The sequence below is a fragment of the Bos indicus genome, chromosome 22, assembly GCF_029378745.1.
Source record: "Bos indicus isolate NIAB-ARS_2022 breed Sahiwal x Tharparkar chromosome 22, NIAB-ARS_B.indTharparkar_mat_pri_1.0, whole genome shotgun sequence".
Lineage (NCBI taxonomy): Eukaryota > Metazoa > Chordata > Mammalia > Artiodactyla > Bovidae > Bos > Bos indicus.
Window position 1 is genome coordinate 53,883,021 of NC_091781.1, and position 8,628 is coordinate 53,891,648.

Consider the following 8,628-nt stretch of genomic DNA (forward strand, 5'->3'; position numbering starts at 1 on the left):
GGACATTCTTCTGACTCTCCCTTTTCCCCACCAGACTCACGGCTTGGAGGGTGGGGTGAACCTCAGGGGTGATCATGCCTCAGCACTCAGCAGAGTGGCCAGCCTCGGTCAGCACTCAGGACACGTGATGATAAATGAACCCACTTGCAGACAGATGGCTCCATTTGTCTTGTTGCTCTGTTTCTAAGTTCACTAACTTAAAAAAATTTATTAATTTTGTTTAATTTTTGGTTGCACTAGGTAGTCCTCATTGCCGTGCGCCTGTTTTCTGCAGTTGCGGTGAGCAGCGGCTACTCTTTGCTGCATGGTTCAGGCTTCTCATTGCGGTGGCTTCTCCTGTTAGGGAACATGGGCTCTAGGGCACACAGAATCAGTAGCTGTGGCGTACAGGCTTAGTTGTGCCGCAGCATGTGGAATCTTCCTGGATCAGGGATCGAACCTGTGTTACTGCACTGGTAAGGCAGATTCTTTAACGTTGAGCCACCTAGGAAGCTCCTCCATCTACTTTAGAGCAAGACAACTAGGCCCAGCATTTGGAGGTGAGGCTTGGAGGCTCATTGTAGCACCAGCTTTGATTCCAGTGGCTCACCCGACCCTGCCCTCCCTGAAACTGAAGAATGCCATTTGGAAGTCACTGGACAGCAAGAGACCACTCAGTTATTCTGGAAACCTAACCTTCCTCCAATTCTGCATCCCCTGACCAAATCACCTGTCAACCACACCCCGAAACTGCTGACCCTCCCTTGGCTGCCGGGCACGTGGGGACACCATACTTCTGAATTCTCCATCCTAGAGGAACGCGCGTTTCTGTCTCTCTCTTATAAAGAGAGAAACCCATTTTCTTTCAAGTTGGATCCAACAGTTTAAGAACAAAAATCTATTGAACATTTTTTCCCCCACTTTGGTCTCTTGGTAAGATGGATTTGGGTTTTGATTCTGTCAAAATGAGAAATTTGCCTTGTTCTGTAAGATCAGACATTGGAAAGGCTTCTCTTTTCTTTCCCTTTCTTTCATTTCTTTTAAGCCCTCAAAGGCAGGGGCTGACAAGGAAGCCGCATCTGACTCAGAACTCCCCAGCACACACCTCGGCACAGCCAGCCGAGCTCCATCGCCCAGGAGCCCATTGCCGAAGCCCTGGGTTTTGGCGGCACATCATACACAGCACCAAGGCTGTGCCACGCACGTCCTCATCTGTGATGGGGCGCCTGTCAGATAAGAGAATGCCCCCTCTCGATGAAGCACTGCCGCTCCAAAGGCCTGCCTTGTCTAGTGACAGGAAACCGTGGAGATCCCGCCTCTACACTGCCTTCTGACCTGCAGCAGGTCACTGAGCCTCTCAGACCTGGGTCTCAGCTGGAAAATAAGGGCTTAGACAGATGGGTCTTTTGTGACATAGTGGTCCTTGTCCCACTGATGCCAGTGTGCTCAGAGTCCCATATTAACCCAATTCGGTTCACTCTGTAATAAAACATAAAGTGTTTCTCCCCAAATTTAAGTAACATGAAGCTTTTCTTTATCCTGGTTTTTTATGTTGTTGTTGTTAGATTTGTGTGTGTGTGTGTGTGTGTGTGTGTGTGTGTGTGTGTGTGGCAGTAGCTACAAAAATGACACTGTGCAGTTTAAATAGAGTGAATGTGGAAATGAAAGAGCGTCTTAGAGGCAGGGACGTGAAGATACATTTTCAAACACAGCAAAGGTGACTGATGGGTGAGTCGTTTGCTTACTGGCATCTTCCCCTTTCTCTACTGCTGGGTTCTCTTTTGAGGAACCCTATTTTGCCCTCTGGCGATACTCTGCAGGGACAATCAGTCAAGCTTCCCTGCCTACTGAGATGAGGATCCAACAAGTCTCCCAGGCGAGGCTGGTTAACTCTGCTTCCCAGGAAGATGGAGACGGGACCCAGTGCCAAGCCCAGGGGCCAGTGGAAAGGGCTCCCCTCAGGGCCTGGTTGCCGAAAGAGCGTCTCCATTCTTCCCTGCCGTCAAGATGCTATCTTCCCGAGACCCAGATGTTCAGCTTTGTCTTCAACTTGGTGTCACCCTGTGTCCTTCCACTGAATCCCAACTTTCAAGTTAGTCAGAATCAGTCTGTTGCTTGCAACCAAGAACCCTAAATCTAATGGACATTTGATTTCTCCTCTCCTCCTTTCAATGTTTCCTAAAAGCACAAAGAAAGAAGAAAAGAAGGAAGAGACAAAGGACGGAAGGGAGATATCAATGTTTTTAAAATGTGTTTTAGCCACAGAGCCTTTTTTCTCTAATTAAATCTAACGTGGGGACTTCCCTGGCTAAGACTCCATGCTCCCAACGCAGGGGGTCTGGGTTCGATCCCTGGCTGGGAACTAAGATACCACAGCTAAAACCTGATATAGCCAAATAAATATAAAAAGTCCAAGACAGATGATAGCAGAGTTCCTTGTCCTCCTCCGACCTGTTCCGTCTCAGCTTCCCCAGATCCGCTCCCTCAGAATCTAGAAATCTCAGCCACCATTTCCTCTGTTAGTACCTGTGAGAATTTAAGGTTCCTTGGGGAGAGGGGAACAAGGAGAGCAGGGGAACAGGGACATTCATGGAACACTGCCCGTGCTGCGGGCACAGCGGGGAGCTTCAGACATGCTGTTCTAGTTAATGCGACAAGCCTGTAAGGTGGGTTCTGCTGTCATCACTTTGCAGAGGAGGAAACTCAGCGATCCAGCAACTGGCTGGAAGGCACACAGATGTAGGTGACAGAGCTGAGATGTGAACCCAGGCCTCTCGCAACATAAGAGGGAGGCGGCCTCCCATTCAGCAGTGTTATGGGGTATACGGCATGCCTCTCCCACTGCATGTCCACACCACCAGCAACTCCTGTCCCCAGAGCCGCTGCCTCACCCAAATCTTTCTATCAGTGGAAGTAGTCGAATAAAATAAAATAAAAATAAAGTGTTGAACACAAGAACAATGATTATATGGAAGGAGTACAGTTTAAAGGTTAAGATACAGGGTCTGGATCAGATGGCCAGTTGGGTGAATCCCAACTTTGCTGCTTACCAGCTGTGTGACTTCCGGCAAGTCACAGGACCTCTCTGCGCCTCATTTTCCTCACGTGGAAAATAGGAGAAGATAATATTTCCTATCATGATAGGTAGGATAATGGCCTCAAAGATGTCTACATCCTAATTCCCTAATCCTTGAACCTGTGAATATGTTACATCGTATAAAGAAGGAGAAGTAAGGCTGCTGATCAGCTGGACTTTACAGAGATTATTCTGGATGACCTGGGTGAGGCCAATGTCATCACAAGGGTCCTTACATGTGGAAGAGGGAGGCAAGAGAATCAGTGTCACAGGAATGAGATGTGAGAAAGACTTGACCAACATTGCTGGCTTTGAAGATGCAAGGGGACCAGGACTAAGGAGTGTAGGCAGCTTCCAGAAGCTGGAAAAGGCAAGAGAATGACTTCTCCTGAGAACCTCCAGCAAGGAATGCGGTTCTGGGCACATCTTGATTAGGCCCAGTGTGACCCATCTCAGGCTTCTGACCTATGGAACTATAAGAAGATAAATGTGTTAAGACAGTAAATTTATGCTAATTTGTCACAGCAGCAAGAGAAAACTAATACACGCCACTGAGAGGGTTGGGAGGGTTATTGGCGATGCTGCTGGACGTGTAGGAACGCAGAGAAGCTGTGTTTCCTCACTGGCTGGTGTGCAGAGCTGGGAGCTGTTGAGAGTGGTGGTGAGCTGTGCCCTGTTTCTTCTTCTTTCTAAAATATTTATTTATTTGGCCACGCCAGGTCTTAGTTGCAGCCTGTGGGGTCTTTTAGTTGAGGTATACAAATTCTTAGTTGTGGCATGTGAAATCTAGTTCCCTGACCAGGGATCGAACCCAGGCCGCCTGCATTGGGAGCACAGAGTCTTAGCCACTGAGCCACCAGGGAAGTCCCCAATGTGCCCCATTTCTTCTGATCATCCCTGTCCACTTGTCCATCGCTGCATCTTCATGCCTTAATTAGGCTGGAATGTTTCTTTATACTGACACAGCTGATGATTCCCTTCATCGTGCTGACTTCCAAATTGCCCTTGAAGTAGCTTGTGTGATGTGAGCCTTCTGATTAGCATCTTTCTGAGCTCCAAAATGAAGTAATCAGAGCGGAGGACAGACCTTACTCTGTGCCCTGGGATGGAGGCGAGGGCAGGGGATCTCTCCATTGCAATTTTCTAATAAGACTTGAAGAGCTTTTGAAGAGCTGGCTCGTCTCACCCTGCAGGCCTGTGGTCATCCTCCCCGCTTCCCCTCCCTTTTGAAACACAAGTTCTCAGACGTACCCTTCCAGGTTCCGAATGCAGCTGCCTTTGGTCCCTCCTTCACCCAGGTCGCTGCTCTTCTGAGACTCTACTTTGTTCTAGAGATTAGGAAAGTGATTATCACCCAGCTGTCAGTCACAGCCAGCCTGCCCCCGAAATCTAGATCGCCTTGACTCAGACTCCCCCAGTGCATGACCTCTGGAGCCCAAAGGCCCCTCAAAGATTTCTGAGGATTCTCAAATGACGCCTGACTCTCCTGTGGCCTTGTCTTCCCAGCAGAAGATTTATAAGAAAGCTAATGAAGCTTAAATTCTGGGGGTGCTCCCTTGTGGGGGCCACTAGCAAAGTGTTCACAAGGTCATATGCTTCAGTAAAATTCGCAAAAGTTTGGTATTTTTATTTTATTTTTCTTTAAGGGCATCTCACCAAACTGTATGAGCTTCAGATCCCATGAAATGTGGATATGCTCCTGCACCTAGCCAAGGTATTCCTGGGTGTGGTAGACCTCTCTACCGTGTGTGTGTGTGTGTGTGTGTGTGTGTGTTTGGGAGTGATGTTGGTAGGGATGGGAAAAAAGAGGTTACAACTAGCCACACTAGGCATCCGCATTCTTCGATGTTTCCTTGGGCCACCAGCATAGCCCATCTGCTTCTATTACTTTTACCCCAAAGGACCCATCCTCTGGTTAGCTCTGCCTCATTTCTTTTTCCTTCTTCTTCCGAGGAGCACAATAAATTTCTTTTACTGTCTCATCTTTAACCATTTCTTTTGACTTTTCACCTTGTAACTTCCCTGCTCTGCCCTCAAACGTTGATCATGCTATTTACCCAGGCTGGCCCTCCTAAGAGGACTTAGAAAACCTGCGGTTAAGAGAGTATATTTTTTTACAGCACAACATGGTTATCACAGAAAAGTACTGGGTTTTTCTTTTCTAGGGCTTGGGGTGAGCATACCCAAGGGCTTAGAGGATAGCACTGTCATGGAGCAGTAGGGGGAAGGTGCAAGCAGGGGTAATTGGGAAAAGCAGGGTTGGCCAAAAGCTTTAGTTGTTTTTTTTTTAAGTTAGCTGAGTTGCCGGTCCTAGACCTTTTTCCCCCACCCTTTGGAAAGCCTCAGGACTTACAGCCTGCTGAATAACATTAAGGTAAAGGGACCACTCCTTCCTTTGTGCCTCACTGGACCCTAACAGCTGCTCATGGTGGCTCTTCTAATATTTTATTGCATGTTTTTGTCTATGCATTTGTCTCTGCCTTCATGATTGTAAATCCTTGATGCCAGGAAAATATGTTAGTCTTTCTGCTTCTCCCCATTTTGCATAGGACCTGGCATATTTTCTGGAATTTTCTTACTTATGAAATAGTGATAATATTAGCAGTTATCCTATTGACTAATCATATAGATTGAATGAGGATATCATCTAAAGTTCTTAGCATAAAGTTTGTCATGGTGTAAATACTCAAAAGGTATCCCTTGTTAATATTATTGGATGAAGGAATGAATGAAGTACTTTGGTTTAATTAATCAGCACAAGCTTTTACATAGGCTTGAAATTTGTTTTGCATCTTTTTTCTTGTATATAGAACTAAAAGAAATGGCATGGTAAAAGAAAAGGAAGGTAATAAAATGGAGATCACAACTGTTTAATTATACCTATTAACAGAAATACGCAGGTCAGGAAGCAACAGTTAGAACTGGACATCAAACAACAGGTTGGTTCCAAATAGGAAAAGGAGTATGTCAAGGCTGTATATTGTCACCCTGCTTATTTAACTTATATGCAGAGTACATCATGAGAAACGCTGGGCTGGAAGAAGCACAAGCTGGAATTAAGATTGTCAGGAGAAATATCAATAACCTCAGCTATGCAGATGACACCACCCTTATGGCAGAAAGTGAAGAGGAACTCAAAAGCCTCTTGATGAAAGTGAAAGAGGAGAGTGAAAAAGTTGGCTTAAAGCTCAACATTCAGAAAGCTAAGATCATGGTATCTGGTTCCATCACTTCATGGGAATAGATGGGAAACAGTGGAAACAGTGTCAGACTTTATTTTGGGGGGCTCCAAAATCACTGCAGATGGTGATTACAGCCATGAAATTAAAAGACGCTTACTACTTGGAAGGAAAGTTATGACCAATCTAGATAGCATATTCAAAAGCAGAGATATTACTTTGCCAACAAAGAGCCGTCTAGTCAAGGCTATGGTTCTTCCTGTGGTCATGTATGGATATGAGAGTTGGACTGTGAAGAAAGCTGAGCGCTGAAGAATTGATGCTTTTGAACTGTGCTGTTGGAGAAGATTCTTGAGAGTCCCTTGGACTGCAAGGAGATCCAACCAGTCCATCCTAAAGGAGATCAGTCCTGGGTGTTCTTTGGAAGGACCGATGCTAAAGTTGAAACGCCAATACTTTGGCCACCTCATGTGAAGAGTTGACTCATTGGAAAAGACCCTGATGCTGGGAGGGATTGGGGGCAGGAGAAGGGGACGACAGAGGATGAGATGGCTGGATGGCATCACTGACTCGATGGACGTGAGTCTGAGTGAACTCCGGGAGTTGGTGATGGACAGGGAGGCCTGGCGTGCTGCGATTCATGGGGTTGCAAAGAGTCGGACACGACTGAGCGACTGAAAACTGATTAACAGAAATACAATTTTTTCCTGTTAAATTTCCAGGGGAATGACTGTAGTTGAGTGCAGCGCCATATATCGGCCGGAGGAATGCATGCATGCATTGTCAGTGAAGATTGCCTTCTTTTTTTCTTAAGAATTACAGTCTGCCTTCCACATCTGCAAATTCAACCAATCGGGGGTAGAAAATATTTTTTATTTTGTTTTATTTAAATTTTGGCCACATGGCATGCGGGGTCCTAGTTCCCCGACTAGGAATTGAACCTATGACCCCTGCAGTGGGAGCAGGGAGTTCCAACCACTCAACCGCCAAGGAAGTTCCCTAGAATATATATTTTTTAAAAAGATCCCAGAAAGTTCCAAAAAGCATAACTTGAATTTGATGTGCACTGACAACTATATTACACAACATTCATATTGTATTTATATCTGTTTACATAGCACTTACATTAAATTACGCATTATAAGTGATCTAGAGATGATCTCTAAGGAGATCAAACCAGTCAATCCTAAAGGAAGTCAACCCTGAATATTCACTGAAAAGAGTGATGCTGAAGTTGAAGCTCCAATACTTTGGCCACCTGATGGGAAAAGCCAACTCACTGGAAAAGATTCCATGCTGGGAAAGACTGAGAGCAGGAGGAGAAGGGGGTGACAGAGGATGAGATGGTTGTATGGTATCACCGACTCCATGGACATGAGTTTGAGCAAACTCCAGGAGATGGTGAAGGACATGGAAGCCTGGCGTGCTGCAGACAATGGGATCACAAAGAGTCGGACACGACTGAGCAACTGAACAACAGTATAGACCTTATAGAAATGAATAACAAGACACTAGACGATTGAAATCATCCAGTCCACCTCTTCAAAGGAATCTTTTTCTGCAGTATGAAGAGCCTCTTGTGTCTCATTCCACCCTCCAATCAGAGGAGAAAGGGGGATAAAGGGCAGACAAAGTCAGAAGCACCACAAGGCAGCCACAGAGAGAAGGTGAGGAGACCGGGAACCAAACAGGTACATCTCAGTGAAGTGTGGAGGCCCCCTGCAGATCTGCGCTCCCGTCTTCCCCTCTGTGCAAGGATGGGGTGAATTCAGAGCTCCCTCACACAGCCTTGGTCCCACAGAGCAATTAGAAAGGACTGACAGGAACTGTCGACCAACTAGTTTGAGTGTTGGGAGGGAAAAATCGTTTGAAGGGCGCTTTTCAGATACAGATCACCTCCAAAATGCAGCACTGGAGTGAGTGTGTGTTATCAGAAAAGCCGCCTACAAGAAAATAAAGAGATTTCCAGGCTGACAATTTTAGATAAGAATTGATCTTTGACTTTACAAGCAGTTGCAAATTCTGCTCAAATCAAAAGGCCAGCTGATTGCCTGTGAAAACCTATATTTTAGTTGGAGAAAAAGGAATTTTAAAAAGTCTTGATTTAAAAGAAATTTCACACTAAGAAGGCAACGTGTTTAGTCCTAGCTTACAGTGAATTCCTTTTGGTTCCAAAGCATCCTAATTATCTAGAATGTATGAGGACTTTTAAGACCCATCTACACCATCCCAATTATCAAGATGTGTCTGCCATGAAAAGGGTTACATAGGAATTGTCAATCTGCTAGTATAGACTCTGCCTGGAAAATGACTTATGGTTCCATTATAATTGGCTGCTTTGGAAAAGTGCCACATCACATACCTTAACACCAGAGCTAGAAATGCCTTCCTGAG

General features: G+C 45.7%; 1 protein-coding gene across 1 annotated transcript in view; it reads right to left on the reverse strand.

Annotated features, from left to right (window-relative positions):
• LARS2 (leucyl-tRNA synthetase 2, mitochondrial) overlaps positions 1 to 4,327 on the reverse strand; it is a 187,145-nt gene extending 182,818 nt beyond the window's left edge. Inside the window, exon 1 of the mRNA XM_070776820.1 lies at positions 4,307 to 4,327. The gene's annotated coding sequence lies outside the window, so the exon portion shown is untranslated. The remainder of the gene's footprint in view (positions 1 to 4,306) is intronic.
• Between the last annotated feature and the right edge of the window lie 4,301 nt (positions 4,328 to 8,628).